This window comes from Epinephelus lanceolatus, chromosome 11 (genome assembly GCF_041903045.1).
Source record: "Epinephelus lanceolatus isolate andai-2023 chromosome 11, ASM4190304v1, whole genome shotgun sequence".
NCBI lineage: Eukaryota > Metazoa > Chordata > Actinopteri > Perciformes > Serranidae > Epinephelus > Epinephelus lanceolatus.
In genome coordinates this window covers 25,782,618-25,799,648 of record NC_135744.1, presented here as the reverse complement: position 1 = coordinate 25,799,648, position 17,031 = coordinate 25,782,618, and the positions used below count along the sequence as shown (strand labels likewise).

General features: G+C 40.5%; 1 protein-coding gene across 3 annotated transcripts in view; it reads left to right on the top strand.

The window, feature by feature from the left end:
• Window positions 1-17,031, top strand: part of LOC117270601 (serine/threonine-protein kinase PAK 3) — a 62,091-nt gene that overhangs the window by 21,473 nt on the left and 23,587 nt on the right. The window lies entirely within an intron of this gene.

Below are 17,031 nucleotides of genomic sequence, written 5' to 3'. Positions count from 1 at the left end.
TTTGCGGAAAGTGGCAGAGGGGCGTCTGAACTTGAGCTTGTTTGAAGATGAAGAGGCTGCAGAATGTAAGAGGTTGGAAGCCGTCGAGTGAGGAGAGTTTTCAGAGAATGAAAATAGAGACCTAAAACTTGCTTCAAAAGGTGACGGTTTCTTCTGTTCCACGTTAAGAAGAATCTCTCTGATCGTTATAAACTCACATTTTTGGGTCTCATTCTGTTTTGTATGCACTGTATCTCCTGAGATGAGACCTTCATATATACTTAGCTATAATATCTATATAATACAGCCTTTAATATCAACTGGAGTTTAAAGGCAGCAAGCCTTGTGTTTGATTAGGATTCATCAATGACATTAAGGCACAGTTTTGGTGCAAAGTTAAAGCAAAGCTGATCCAAGCTTTGTAACTCTAGGAAGGGAAGGAATTACTCATCCGTCACAAACAAATAACACCTTTGAACCACACATCAGAGCGGTGTTGTCACATGTTTCTTTGTCTCCACACAAACTTACAAGGAATTCAGTTTCTTTTCTCAGCTGCATGGAGGTGCAACTGCTGTGTGTGGCGGCACGCTGCTTCTCAGCTTAATCACTTGTTGACATAAATATTAGTCCCACGGTAGTGTTTGTCTATGCAAAATCATAATGCAGCTATATGCGTTTGGCAGAGGAGACATGATCAAAATGAAGTGCATGTCTAGCTGTAGTAATGCCACAGCTGCTAGACTATGTGAAGTGTAGTTATAGAGCTGGCTGTCTATAGAGACACACTGGAGACACGCATGTTTCCCATACATCAAGGATGGTATACTTCACTTAATATCAGAACAATAACTGACCTTGCACACAAACAATACCTGGCTGGAGAAAGTAGCCTACTGTGGAGAGTGATAGCATGTATATCTCTGTCTCCTCTTCGTATGGTCCTTTACAATGAGTGCGCTTTAACCCTTCCAATTTGATGCAGAGCAGGTGCACCAGCTGGCATTGCAGGAGGGAATCCAGTCCCCTCTCTGAGTCCAGCTGGCGCTCAAACATGCCCACCCATGCCACACTAATGCATAAAAACCCCACTTTGGTAACTTAAAGTGGCCAGTACATAACCATAACCAGTGGCCTTACCTGTGCTTGGTGCTTACATCTTTGTAAGGCACACACCCAAAGGGGAACTACGCCCATTTTCAAGATTCATACATGGTATTCCTATAGTCTAAGACAGTCCAAAAATATTAGTAAACATAAACAGCTCTCCCAAATCCAAGAGCTACAGTGCTAAAAATTTGTGGTGTCGTCAAGTACAAAGTCTGCTGCTGCTTCATAGACAATGAATGGTAAAAGATGACATTGAGAGCACCCAGGGGAATGTTCTGGGTTTATGGGTACATTTTCTGTTGCAGCACTGCAAACACTACAACAGATTAAAGCACATTGAAGTGTAATAAAGAAATAACATTCTGTGGGTCCACAGAATCAGTAGCTCCAGACCTAATACTTGATGACATCACAAGTTTGAGACTCTGGTTTCTGGCTTTAAGGGAGAGTAGCTCATGTTGACATGTATTGCTTGAACTTTCCAAGGCCCCGGAAATAACATATTGGAATTCTTGATTTAGGTGTCATTTCCCTTTAAAGGCTCTGCTTACAACATTTAGAGCATTAATAAATCAGCACACCATCACTTGCTATGCAACATGGCTAGCTAATAGCCACTGCTCTGCATTGGGCTCATGGGCCTACGGTGTTTGCCGCTTATATCAGGGAATCATCATTGCGGCAGAAGCGTAGCACCCACCTTCTAGTCCCCCCCTTTATTAACACTGTTAGCTCTGTCAGCACTGTTCCTGTTGTTAGCACTGTTCACCCTGTTAGCACTAGGGGTCCTTCTGGATCAATATATTGATTCAGTGATCAATGATCCTATATCATCGATGTAAAGTGAAGACATCCATCCATATTATGTGTTGTTTTTATCTTTTATGGCCAAAAGCAAAAAAGAAAGGGGTGTTAGCTTCTTCTGTAACCGACTGTGCTGACTGGACATATTGTTTTGTCTCATATCGATCACAAGCCCCTGAATCACATCGAATCAAAGTCATATTGTGGCAGTCTTTGCAAATATTGTATTGATGTCCAGAGAGTCAATATAATTTCATATTGTGATGAAACTGGTGATTTACACCCCTAGTTAGCACCGTTAGCTGCTAGCCACCAGCTCAACCAACTCCACGTTTAGAACCATGTGCAGACAACCTGAATCAGATTCTGAATAAGATATGCTTTGAATGTCACACACAGCTCCTTTAATGTAACTCAAGTGACCTCTTTTCGAATGAGAGTTCAAACTACATTCATGATTTCAGAGTTACAGTAAAGGAGCAAAGCAGCCTGGGAGTTGTAGTAGGTTTTTTAGTTTTTGATAACATGAAACCAGACCTAGTAGGCCTGTCTCAGTTGCTGACATGTCCTTATGCAATGTGTTTTGGTTTTTTTTTAAGTTCAAGGTGAGATATGAAATTTAAATTCTACAGTATGTCGGTATATATTGGCTGAGAATGTGCCAATGGGAAGGACAGCAAAACCGTTGGAGTCTCCTGCTTGTCATTTATAACTTGTTACTCACAGTGTAATTATGCATTCATGGGTTGCAGCCACTAACATGGTGCATAACCATGAGGGTTACTTGGGATGTCAAAATTCGATGAAGTATTCAAGGTTTTGGGCGTCTCTGTGGCCTAGTGGTCCAAGATACATGATTTATAACTGCAGTGTCTTCTGTTTGATTCTCCCATTGTTTCCTGTAAGACTCCAACTTTCAATTAAAAGAAAAATGCCATTAACAGGTAGCCTTGTTGAAGCTGTCGAGTTGGTGAAATAGACCATCAGACCAAGCCTATCACAAACTTCTGCATCCATCTTGTGTCTTTATTGTGGACCTGAACGCATGCCAACTCATAAGTGAATACAAGGTTAAGAGTAGCACAGTAATGCAAAAATACTTCATATTTCTAGACAGACTATCAAATGTGATTGAAAATGCGTCATTCTGTCAAGTGAGGTACTGTTCATTCTGTCGGGGAGAATAAAAAAAGCTATCATAGCGTACTAGTGTGATAAATTGGCTCTGTCAGGCAGGAAGTGCCTATCAGAATAAACTGTTATAGGACTGTTCTTTGAATAAAGTTAGGCCATTCTGTCGGGAAGGAATAATCTCCAAAAAACAGACGACCAGTAGTCAAAATAAGATAGCTAATTTTATCAAGTTATTAACAGCTTTTGTCCACTTGACAGCATGACCTACCATACTCATAAGCACAGTTATATGCCCCTGGTAGTCCATTTTCATGACGTCTCCCACCTGACAGAATAAACTGCCTCACTTTAGAGCACTTTTATTCCACCATCCGCAGAGAGCCACTCAAACTGCCAGAGCACGGTGCCCAGCAGTCTTGTCAGCTGTGACTGTTAAATAGTTTTATTTCATGCTTGCAATTTAATGTTGTTTACTTCTCCTGCCAACATGTTGGTATCAAAAAAGTGTGTGCGCACAGTTAATTAAATCACACCAAAAAAAATTATTATTTTGAGATGTTAATACAAAAATTGTCTGAAAATGTGAACTGTGTGTGTGTCTGTGCATACACGTGCATGTGGAGGTATGAGAGAGCAGCACTGGGGCGGGTGCACCCAAACTAAATATTAAATGACAGTGCAAGCTCTCAAGCCTCCCCAGCAGGGTAGTCGAAGAAAGGGATGATGCCTGGTAAAATGAGAATCATGGCAGATTGTAGGCTGTGGTGAATAAATGGGTCTTGAGTGTAGACAAACCTGTTTTTTTCTGCTTTGTTTTGAATATGAGTGATGTTACTTCACAGCCTGTGAGCAGAGGGTTAGATAATAGTAAATAGGTCAATCAGAGGGATATTTTGCTGTAGGATCAGTGGATATTTTGAATTTCTGTGAGGTTATGTGCTTTTTCAGTCTCATGTGGTCTTAGTGTTGTTGCTGATTAGCACTGGACAAGATCAAAAGGTACATTGCCGTAATCTAATCTAGATTAAAAAAGGATTGAATCAAAATAATGTGCAATCTCCACTGCTTGAAAACTTATCTCAAACAGCTCAACCTTAGATATGTGATGGATTTAGTTCTGTGGAGTTTCAGACCTCAGTTCATCGTCTTCATATCCACAATAGTAAAATCAAGTTTTGTAACTGCTGTGTGACCCAGTTTCATTGCTGTGCAGTTTTATTGTGACATTTGCATGAAGGTGGAACAGTAATATATTATATATAAGGTGGAAAGAGTCAACAACACTGGGTTATGTAGAGTTTTCCAGGCAACCCATTAATAAAAATGCCACGATCAAATGAAACAAGATCAGACACTGACATCTGGTTGTTGTTTAATGATAGATCACTGGTTACTGATTAGAGATGTTTGTGCACTGTGCTGTGTCGTGTTTGTTGTAATAATCTCAACAGGATTATATACTGACAGTTTTCACATCTCAGAGGGAGGTGATAGGTCAGTGCGAGCGGACATTGCACCCATTAGGTTTGCTTTTGATACTCATGCTCTAGTTAGCTTATTATGAACGGGTATAAGCCTTTTAAACCAACACGATTAGAAGATGTTCATGTTCAACATTTCCATCATGGCTTTCTCCCAAAGCATGTGTATCAGCTAAAAATAGACGCTGGAAAATAAAGTTTGATTTTTTTTTTATTATCCCAGAAACACATGATTGCGCTGCTGTGAAAGCATTCGACAAACGATCAGAGAAACAATTTCACACTATGAGAGGTGACAACAACTGAATCAATATTTATGAATATGTAATGGAGCTTTTATCAAGCTCCTGCTCGAGCGTCATTAATATGTGATGGAGTTTATATTTATTGTTACCCTCTGTAGAGACATTTGCTGCCGCTCGAAATTGTTGCCACAATCAAACTTTCCTCTTGAAATATGAGACGAGAACTTCTGTACTTACAGTGAACTCGACAAGATATATGCTCAGTTGTCACGCTGAGTATAAACTCACACACACACACTGACACTCACACACACTCACTACTGTCTCACCTGCCACCTGTTGTAAGCAAACTGATGAGATTGCTGTGACTTGTCCCTTTCATGAACCAGACGTTGGCAGCTGTATGCAAAGTAGAGTTTTACAGGAGGGGGACCAGAGACCAGAGAGGTGGAGCCTCTTCAGACAAAGGCTGATATGTCAAACATTTTTATATCACAGTAACCAAGTCTCAGACATCAGTTGGATCAGCAGGAGCCAGCTGTATTTTGATGTTTAGGAAATTTAAGGTTCATTGTATGTTGTGTGTGTTGGCCTCACATTGTCACTTATATACTGAGTCTGACTTAATACATGCAAAAACCGGACGAGCATGTTGCGGATTAAACAAACAAGATATAACGTGTTAATTAGTGAGCTTTAGAGGTGCTGGTAGGCAGATTTAGTTACCTTTGGATAGAGCCAGGCTAGCTGTTCCCCCTGTTTCCAGTCTTTGTGCTAAGCAAAGTCAACTGAATGAATATGAATGAACTCTCTGCAAGACAGCAAATAAGCATACTCCCCAAAATGTCAAAGTATTCTTCAAGGCTTAAAGCCCAAACCCTGTCACCAGAAAACAATGTTATATTTGGGCGATTCTACAAAAGCCTGGATTATGTTCATCAATTCCAGGCCTGCGACTGGATGTAAACTCTGGTACACACCCATGTGAACATAAGTCCCAGGAGACAAATAATACAAAATATTTAATTACATGAGAACTGAGAGGTTTCATTGCTCCATCACAAAACATTATGTTCTTAGGTCAGAAGACTAGTTCGCATTATGTTCAATTTTGTATTTTAAGGTCCAGTATTTTTTATTTAGAGGGATATTTTGGCCAGGAATTGAATATCATATATAATAAACTGTGTTTCCTTGAGGGTATAATCACCTGAAAATAACAACTGTTGTGTTTTTGTTACCTTAGAATGAGCTGTGTATATCTACATAGGGAGCAGGTCCTTGTCATAGATGTATAAAGCACACTGGATACAGCATCGAAGGCAGGGCCCCGATCATTCCTATGAAATTTGCTCAGTGGTGCACGAAGCCAAAATGGTTCAACTGCTACATATAAAATTACTGGGATAATCGGCACTACTTCCGCACTGCGCGGCCCATAGAGCAGGCGCACTAGAGACTTCCAGCAGTTGAGTTGGCTACTTCCGGTTTAGTGCTCCGTTAACATGAATGGTAATGATTCAATTGTTTGGCTCTTCTAGACTTTCAATTGCTATAGGACCGAATGGATTAAAACCTCAAAGTGAAATGAATCATATCACGGGGTTGTGTCACTCAAAGAAATGAACCTGCTGATTTACAGACGTCTCTTTCGCAATGCAAGTCAATATGAAAAGTCTGTTTGTGCTGTAGGACATCATGTGACTGTGTAATAACACTGTTTGTCCATTACGAAAATTGGCTTCAAAGCCCAGTGGCCTGGTAAACCTCCTCGGGGCCTGGTCCTCGTCCACGGAGTCCACTGTGTTGCACCGCCATGTTTCTAGAGTAGCACAGGACGTACAAACCAGGTATGATAACGATTAATTGATGATTAATTAATTGGTCGTCAAGAATGCAATACTGTATATGTAATATGTTGCTGTGAGCGTTGAAACACTGCCTCAAGATAGGGCCATTCGTGTTTTCATGTTGGCCACTGTAGATATCAGCCCCTCCATGACAAGCCAAACAGCGTGTGATACTGCTTTTTTTTAGTGTTTTTACTGGTTTTAATCAACTGATCTGTTTATTTTGGAGAGGAAGAAAAGCTCTTAAACAATGAACACTGAAGAATTTCTAACTGGGAGTTCACGCTTGGCACACTGGGGAAGGTTTAGCTGGTGGCAATCTGCAATCCCAAAGATGCCACAAAATCATACACACTGCTCTCTTAAACTAAAAATGAATAAATTCAGCTAATATTAGATTAGATGATTTGCTTGAGGATGCTCTGGTGTGTTTGACCACATGAGCGTTTGATCTTGTGACCATAAATTCTGCTCATGTCCCCTTCACAGGGCGTCCTTTTCAACAGAATTGAGCTACAACACCAATCTCCTCCTCCCCCAGCCTTCATCTGAAATTAAAGGGGGGATGGCATCTGCACTGTGACTTTGTGTGTTTTAGCCTGACCTTGAGAGGCCATCCATGTAAGAGAGGAGCGTTTGTGCAGTAGCATGCTGACATCTGTGTGTCGTCGGCCTCCAGTGCTTTAATGTCTGGCTGAAGCGTCTGTGTTATATGAAGGTTGTCAAGTGAACCGGCCTTGTGTTTCTCTGCTCTTGCTAACGGGCCAACTTTTCTGACGGTGTTTTTAAAACACTCTACAGTGGCCAGTAAAAGCACTGTACGAACAGCGCCAAGATAGAAGAGATAACAATGGTAAACTGCGGCTCTGGCGTACCCCCCCTCCTTCCTCCTTATCCTTTGAATGTCCTCTAGCTGTCCATCCCATCCAAGTAATCAGCATCCTTCAAAGAAGCACAGCCAAAGCTAAAGCCAAGTCAAACAGAGAGCGTCTCCTAATCGGGGGCATGAAGAAGAGCCGGGCTTATGGAGCCCTCCCCCCACTGCGGGGCCATTACTGGGCCGCCATGGGCTCAAGATTAGAGCCTCTTCCTGTGTTAGCCATTCAAATTCTGCATTAATGTTTGAAAGAGCAGAGAAAATGCCTGCTCTTCATGGATAGATTAATATTTTATGGAAGAGAAATGTGAAAACATCCCCAGTAATATCTGAGTCGGGCTGGTGTGTCTGTGGTCGCTCTGTGTGTTTTTTTTAGACACTGGTGCATTCATACAGTATATCGCTGTCAAAACGTCACATCTGAGCAAAGCAAGCCGAGCAGAGCGAAGTTCTGGGGTTTTGATATCTGAGAAATTATTAGCAGATTGTAGATCAATGTTACAGCTGCATTGATGTCTTAATGATCTGTTTTACTATTGTCTGCTGAAATAGTTCAGCCTCAGACGCAGAGCTGATTTACAATCTTGAGAGACTGGCCTATGTGTGTTTCCGAAATAGGAGCTGCTTGTTTCAGGGACAGTGCACTCACTGACTGCTTGCTCGCCTGTCAGTCTGCACAGTAAATAGGTCAGTGTTTTATGTGAGTAAAGAATCAGTAGCGTCTGGGCCTCCATGAATCTGCCATCTTTAGCCGTCTGACCGCTCAGCAGAGCTGCTGCAGCAGCCGCAGCGGGTCAGGTGATTAGCCAAATAGCCACACAGCAGCAAGGACCAGAGTTTGTAACACAGAAAAATTGTTTTCCCTGGGTTTCCTGTTGTTGTCTGCAGCTGGTGGCACAGATTAGAAATGACCACGGTCAGAAGCTGAAGAGTTTCTCAGCTACATAATTCATCCACACTGCTCTCCCAACATTTACTGAATTACCATATTTATGAGCATGCGCTTTACCTTTGCTGTTTTATGTAAGTGTATTCTGCATTGCATGCTCCCAAGGAGGACGTGAGTACCGGTGATTCACCCAAACCTCAAAAAAAAAAACAAGCAATGTTATTTTTTAAATGGTTCAAAACCTCCTGTCGCCTCGTCATTATTCAATGCCGCAGCCGTCGATTTCTTTCCTGTGTATTTGCTGACCAGATAGTGACCTGATTGATCAGATCCCAGTTGCTGTTGTCAGGTCTTGCTTGTGCCACGTGCACGTGTTAGTGGATCCACTTCTGTGCATGACTCTATAAACGCTGTATGACATACTGTAGCTGGCAATGTGCTCACAAGATTATGTTAATGGATTAACAGGGGCATCAGTCACAGCTGCATTAGTCTGAACACGGCAGAACCACTTGTATGTGTCTTTGTGATGAAAACAAGGTGACTATATGTAAAGGATTGTGCTGATTAAGTTGAAACAGTAACCCCACAACCCTTTGACTTTAACCTCGAGCTCACTGTGTCATGCGGCACACACTGTAAGGCTTCTTCTTTATTGTCTCGTCTTTGTTATGATAGCCATGTTGTCGGAAACTCCCAGTTGCACCCTGTCAACATAGTGACATTACTTTGTAAACAGCCGAGTTGTACCAGACTTTGTTGTCAGTGACACGCCCATGCTCCAACCTAAGAGAACCTGTTTGCCGCTGTTGTCTGGACTCTCACCTGGAGCTCACCCAACAGTGTAGAAACTGCCAGCAGAGTCAACCCCCACCAACGGTAAACCCCACAAGGTCCTGGAAATACACCAGGAAAATAATCTTACAGTACAGTAAGATCATAAAGTGTTTCTCTGTAGCTGCCTGGTTATTTAAAAATAGTAGGCGCCTTCCAGCTAAGATGAATCAATATGAAACTTTTATTAGTAACCAATCTTTCAAGACTGAGTCACCTTTCTGTGAAGCTGTCTTCAGAAGGGGGTAGTTCACTGTGGATGCCACTAGGGGCGGGAATCTCAGGCACCTCATGATTCAATTTGATCCTGATTCATAGAGCTAAGATGTGATTATAACATGATTATCAATGCATCTTGATGCATCGGATATCTTAAATTTCTATTCATGATTTATTTTTTCAGTGTGAGTACTTGCTGATTTTAAAACAAAGCACATCTGTAATGATCCATGATAAAAATTAACAGGTGAATTATTTGCATACAGTGTGGCTCTTGTCCTGTTCCCTTTACCGTTAAACTTCATAGATGCCAAAATACATCCATAGCAAGCTTTTAAAACAGAGGGTGTCTTTCTTTAACTGATCTTCAGTGACTCTTGAAATAAGTTTGATTAGAAATCTGTTGTTATTTTCTTTATCTTTGCCTGTAAGGTGACCTTGAGTGTCTTGAAACATGCCTATAAATAAAATGTATTATTATATTGTTATTATTATTAGGTAGCCTAGCTGAGACTGTGAACACAACACTCGTTTCTGTCCGTTAAGTTGCACCATGCAAGTGCCTCAGCCTTACTTTCCTGATTTTAACCAGCTTTGTAGTTGGGGTGTATATCACTAGTTTCATCATGATACAATATTATATCTGTTCTTTGGGGCAATGATACGATATTTACAGATATTACAGAGTCTGCCATAATTGATATAGGATCGATATGAGACGATATCATATGATCATTTAATACAGTCTGTTAAATAAGAAGCTGCCACCCCTTTCTTTTTATGCTTTTGGCCTTAAAAGATAAAAAACGACACATAAATGAGTAAATAACTGTAACTGCTTGCAGTAAAGTTTACTTTAAACTGACTCCACTAACACACATAAAACAGCACATGGGTTAAGTTAGCCTTCAGGGCTTTCAGCCAGAAAGTGTTTTCATTTGAACCCAAACTATAATCTTTTTCATAAAACCTGAAGCCAAACTTCTCCTAACAGCCAAAAACATAGATTAACTGCAATAATTTACAATAAGTATAATATTCGCCTCAAAAATAACTCTAGACAAAAGCATTGTTTTTTGTTAGTCACCAAAATTAGCTTAAGCTGTTTACACTACATACATTAGCCCAGCGGCTTGTGGACTTCTCTTCTATTCATAGCTCAACATAATACATTTGTTATTTATACTTTTTGTTACTTTTTACTTTCTTACGTTTTTTCAGCCGAATGTTGATGAAACAGAACAGCTGATGTTGCTGAAGTGAGAAGTTAGCAGATTGCTGAAGCAGGTAGATCCTGTTTTATCTCATAACGGCTTTGTTTACACACAGCATGTGCTCTGCCTGTTGACCCATATTTTCCTCTGAAGTCAAAATGTTTCCGCACTTCTGATTTATTCCTGAGTATGAATCCTCATCGTCATTCTCTTGGCTGATTGCCATCAGTCTGCTGCTGTTTGACGGTTATGCAAAATTTCAAATAAAAGCGTAACCTAAAGACAATGATTCGAATCGAGGTCTTCACTTTGCATCCCTGATACTTGAACGTTGATCATCGAATTGATATGTCCATCTAGATCAATGAATCGTTACACCCCAACTTTGTATCATAGCAATGTGTGTAGTATGTGCACATGACCTATGGTAAACACCCCTCTATGTTACCAGTGCCCAAATCCCCCTGCTCATCTCCAAACTCAAAATTTTTTCTGGATCTAGGGCTTGCTAGAACTACAGATTATACTTCCGCATCTTCATATGCCAAATGTTGAAAGTAGGCAGTGCTGACTAATATAACTAAAGATTCTGTTGCTGTATTGCCTTTTTCTTGCCTAAAATATCTTCAGAAACATATTTTAGCGCACTGTTTGGCTGTAATATGAGAATTTGTGAACAGGAAGTGGGCAACATACTGTTTCCTGTTTTGTATAAACAGAGGGTGAAAAAACTGAGATTAAACGGCAAAGTTAAAGGGCCAGTGTGTAATATTTGGCCTGGTTTATTATCAAATCTGAATCTGAATATTCTACCCATTAATATGTTTATATAAGTGTACAATCGCTATAAAATAAAATTCGTTTGGTTTTCGTAGCCTTATAAATATGCTTTTATATATATATATATATATATATATATATATATATATAGCAAGGGCCTTGCTTTAGAGAGGTCGCCATCTTGCACCGCCATGTATGTATGGCAGCCTGAGCGGACAATCCAGCCAGCCAGAGAACGCGTTTTGCGTGTATAAATAAACCAACTAAGACAGCGGAAGGAAGGAAGGAGGAGAAGGAAACAGCAGAGAGTGTTAGTAGTTCGTAGATAGAGAGTAGTGAAAAGTTTTTTTAGTTATAATGTTTGCGAATGGACCACACTTACCACGCAACAGGAGAGAATGAACCCGAACCGTCATCTGCGAGGAAAAGAAGACGCAACTTCACTCCTTGTGATGCACTCTCTGCGGCGCGTTTCCTCCTGATGATATATCTCCCCAATGATGGTAGCACCGAATCCTATTCTGTGCAGCCAAATGTGAGCGGAGGATTCAGCCTCTCTTCTTGCCCGCTCAGCATCAAACACATGGAGTTCCTCATCTGTATGCTCCGGCTCAAACAGGTATGGCTCTGGGTCTGTGTCTGCTACAAGAAACTCTTCAAAATCGCGTTCAGAGTCGTCCATTGCAGCTACTATAGTCCGGAGATATTGCTAGGCTAAATAAACAGCTGAGCTCTGTTTACAGGCTACGTTGTCAGTCAGTGTGCAGGCTGGAGATTGGTGGAGCAGAGAGGGGAGGGGTGCCCGCTAGGTATTGTAAACGAGTATGTGTGTAAGGAGTGTGTGTGTTACGATAGAAGAGTCAGAGTTTGGGACGGAGTCTTTTACCCCCTAGAGTTAACGGAGTTTTTGGAGTGCTCAAATAAACAGGCCTTTTTCCCGAACACTCCTCTGGTCTCCTACTCGTGAGTGATTCATTACAATATCGTAACATGGTTTAGATTTCTAAATAAACAATCACCTCGTCGCTAGATAGACCTACTCCTAAAAAACTCTTGTCTGTGCAAGGCTTTTTGTCCCTACGAGGCCACCGTCATTTACCCGATGGGAGGGGTGAGCGAGTGAGCCCTGCAATCTAGAATTTGACCACTGATGTCACTGGTTTCAATGGTTTTCAACCCATTTTACACACTGGCCCTTTAAGCAAAGATGATAAAATATAATCCAAGATTACTGTGTGCTTATCTCTCGTTATATATTTTAGCTCACTTTTTAACAGTTATACGTTGTTTGTTAGCTGCCAGCTGCCATATTGTTCCCTGTGTCAAAACGGACAAGCTCACATTACGTCACCCACCAGCAGGAGCAAAATTTTGGTTTGGTATGACGCAGTGCATTGTGAGAGTTGTAGGATTAATACCTCTTGAGCAAAAGCAAATGCCACAGTCCTTTTTCTCTGTTTTCTCTGGTCTTGTAGCACCAGTTTCTTAAGTATTTGCGTCTTTCTACTGCAGGAACAGACCATCTTTCCAGCTGTGATACTTTTTTAAGGAACATTAACACAATATGTGAAAGTGACGCACATATTTTATATCTGTATGTTTCAACATCCAATGGGTTCAGACACAAGGAACAGTAACAGTATTATTTAATAACATAATGTTGAGATTTGGGGGTTTAAAGTTCCAAATATTGACTTTTCTGCATCGAGACATTTTCCTTCAAGAGAGAATCAAGATGCATCTAAGAATCGATTTTTCCCCTCTCCTAGATGCCACCCTCTCGCTTGTTCAGTTGTGCCCACTATTTGATGCATCAGAATTGATCTACAGAAAGCTCTGGTACTAAAGCCCAGCCAAAGTTTGGGCTGCTTGCTACCAAATCATTTCCTGCAGTGATCATAGAACAGTTTGTCCATTTGAAATGATCGCAATCCAGTTTCTGTGTTACATTCTCTTGCCAAGTGAAACAAAATTGTTATTCTCGTCACACCACCAGCAGAGGGGGAACAAAAAACTATTAGGAAACATCAAGATTATGTTGGTAGCCTTTTATCTCAGACCAGTGTTTGATCTTTGAGACTTTTTTTTTTACATAGTAAGTATTGGCAAATATTTTGTAGACTAGTTTGTATGAATAAAACATGATGAGAATGAGCTTAATTACACATTAATGGTTAATGTTATCCAAGGGAAGAAAAACTGTTTTATTAGATAAGAGACTGTTTCACTCTTATGGAGATAAGATTGAAATATTCAGACTTAAAGGGACAGTTCACCCCAAAATCAAATTACATATTTTCCCTCTTACCTGTAGTGCTGTTTATCAGTCTAGATTGTTTTGTGTCAGTTACTAAGGGTTGGAGATATCGACCGTAGTGATGTCTGCCTTCTCTTGATATAATAGAACTAGATGGCACTCGGCTTGTGGTGCTCAAAGCACCAAAAAATACATTTGAAAAAATGACCCGATCACTCAAGATAATCCTCAGACCTTGTTGTGAGCAGTTTCATGTAGGAACTATTTTCTTTCTACCAGACTACACCTTCCAACTGGATCATTTCACGGAAGGGAGTGTGCATCTACTCATGGACACAAGGCTAGTGTTCATGACAGCGTGAGATGGAAACATTAATTGGCTGAGCAATAACATTAGCTAGCTCAGTGATGCTATGTGAGCTCACAGTAGCATGGATGTATTAAAAGACCTGGATACAGTGTTGAAGGCGGGACCCTGTTTACTCTTATGAAAGCTGCTCAGTGGCGCATGAAGCCAGAAAGCTCTATTTCCATGGTATGAAATTAACTGGATGATTAGTGCTGCCTCCCCATCATCGGACCCATAGAGCAAGTGCCGGAGACTTCTGGTGGCCACACCGACTACTTCCGGGTTAGTGCTCTGCTCTGCTTCAATCATGTGGCCTTTCTAGACTTTCTAAATGTTTTAGGACCAAACAGATTAAATCCTGATAGTGAAACAAGTCATTTTGTGGGGTTTTGACTTTTAAGAAAATGGTTCCAGTGATTTACAGACATCTCTTTACTAATAAGTCAATGGGAAAAAGTATTTTTGGACCTAATGGCATCATGTGACAGATTCGGGAGTTGTAATTCCTCTGTTTGACCACTATGAAAATTGTCTTTAAAGTTTGACGCACTGCCTGGAAGTCTGAGCAGTAGATGCACACTTCCTTCTGTGCAGTGATGCAGTACAGTAACTGTAAAGAACTTCTATTGATACTCTTTGGTAACTGGGGATAGCTAGCTACAGGAGAAAACAAAATGCCATCCTCTTCCTATTTGGTTGATGCACTTCCTTTATGCCGCAAATCAACCCTTTCCAGTTCAGACAGAGTTGCATAGTGAAAGCGAGGCTTATAGGGAACCTCTCTAAGCACAGTTGGTGTTTTTATTCTACAGCCATTACATTGTGCAAACTACATTTACTTCATAGTGTTAAATTAAAGCAAAATACCAGCCTGTTTCCACTTTAAATTAAACACCCATCAGGTAATAGTTAGTTATAGAGTCATATAGACATTGAACATAATCTGTGAGATTCTGTTGATTCTGGTTGTTCTGTCCAAACAGGAAATGACACGTTACTGATTACTATGTTTCACAATAAGACAAGTATTTTATGAAATGGTGCCAATGTGGACATATCTAATTAAATCAAGGCTCTTTGTCATCTTTTTAATATATATTATATTTTTCCGCCTGTCTAATCCCTTCATTCAAAACCATTTCTTTTGGGAAGTTAACAAAGCGTAGGGTGTAACCAACCAGATTTTGCCTCATGCGGTAAGATGGTTACATAAAATTGTAAAGGCCACTGTGAAGGCACATGTGTGATTTGTCAGAGGCAGCGAGCGCTGTGTAAAAGCCGAGGAGTGGTCTTTGTTTGCTAATGTAGGTCTCCACTAAGGGGGCGGCCTGGATGGCCCGCTTTCTGGGACGGTTGTGCTGCACATCACATGATGGGCTTGGCCTCGGGGTGAGGCAGTGAAGGAGTTTAAGATGGTAGTGTGGGATGGGTGGATGGAAGACGAGAGGATGAGTGATAGGAGCGTTTACTCTTGCCCGTTTCTCTTAGAATCAACTCCTGGTTACTGTTTTCACAGCTGAGCAGACCCGCTGGACATCAGACTCCACCTCGCCTCCAAATAACCTCTTCAAATATCAAAGGAAAACACAGTGCATATTTTGTTTTTAACATCACGATCAGAGCATCAGGAGTTGAGTGTTCTTTTAAATAAATGTGCTAAATATCTAAATGTGCTGCTCAAAGTATCAGAGCTGTTAGCAGTGAATTATAAATCAGACCTGCAGCCAGTGTCGCTGTAACAGGATCCCTCGTGATACGGCGCTAAAATAGGCCACAGCTCAAAAAATACAATACTGTGAAACTGTAACTAGGAGTCTTCTGTGAGTGTTGGATCTGTCTGAATGCAAGTCTTGATCTGGCTTTGTCACATTCATATTACCCCAGTTCTGCTGCCTGAGAAAACAGCCACAGAGACGAGATATCCACCTCAGCCTCTCCAACTGCTTCAGTATATCACTGTCCTCACGAAAGCCTGCATTTATTCCCCTTAAATAGTCTTAAAATGTCTAAGATACACGCAATAAAAGGCCTTAAAATGTTTTTGGTCACGTCACCGCAATAATTTCCAGGTGTTTGAGCTACAGGAAACGTCATTTTAATAGGAGGGAAACAATATTTGATGGGGGAACAGACTCCAACATCTGTATGCGTACAGTGAGTCTGCATCATTAAACTATGGTTTTGCCCGCATGCTCACTAGTGCACTTTTTCTAAATGGTAAAAACAGAGTTTTCCTTTACTGTCCATTTTGAACTGATATCAAGCAGTTTACTCAAAAGAGTATATTTTCACTTTTTTGTGTGTATTTTTCATCACAAGTTTTGTCTTAAATGTAATTAAACTGATATAAAAAAAAGGTCGTAAAAAGTGTTAGATTAAACATGTTTATACATGTAGAGCAGTGGTGTAGTGGTAGTTGATGAGGTGGGTGTACTACCGGGTAGATGGGTAAGTTACTGAGGAGGACGTAGGTATACTCTGTAAATGTCAGACTTTTACTGAGCCACATGTAAAAATTCTTGTGACTGATATAATGCTGAAAGAATTAATTGATTAGACAATCATCAAAAAAAAGAGAGAGACAGGAAATTCACTGGTCCCAGCTTTTCAAACATGAACTTTAGCTGCTTTTCCCCCCCATAATAATGTTATTTAAATGCAGTAAAATACAGCCTTTTACATTTGTTTCAGGATTTTTGTACACAGCCAGTGTAACGGGGTGTCTCAGCTGGTCTTTGCATTCTTGTGTAGTTGCTGTTTTTGTGTTTTTATGGTTCAATTCTCGTATATATTAACATGCTTTTTGGCTTTCTTTGTACTGATCTCATAATATATAACATAACAACTGCATTTATACAGAACAAAGAGAGAAAAAAACTCAAAACAAGAATGCTTCTCCTTTGTTAATGAATGGTTATCTTTCCAAAATTAATTACAAGAAATGTAAAATTTGACAAGTATTTTTAAAAAGAAAAAGAAAAATTCTACAAGCTCCCAAACTGCATTGTC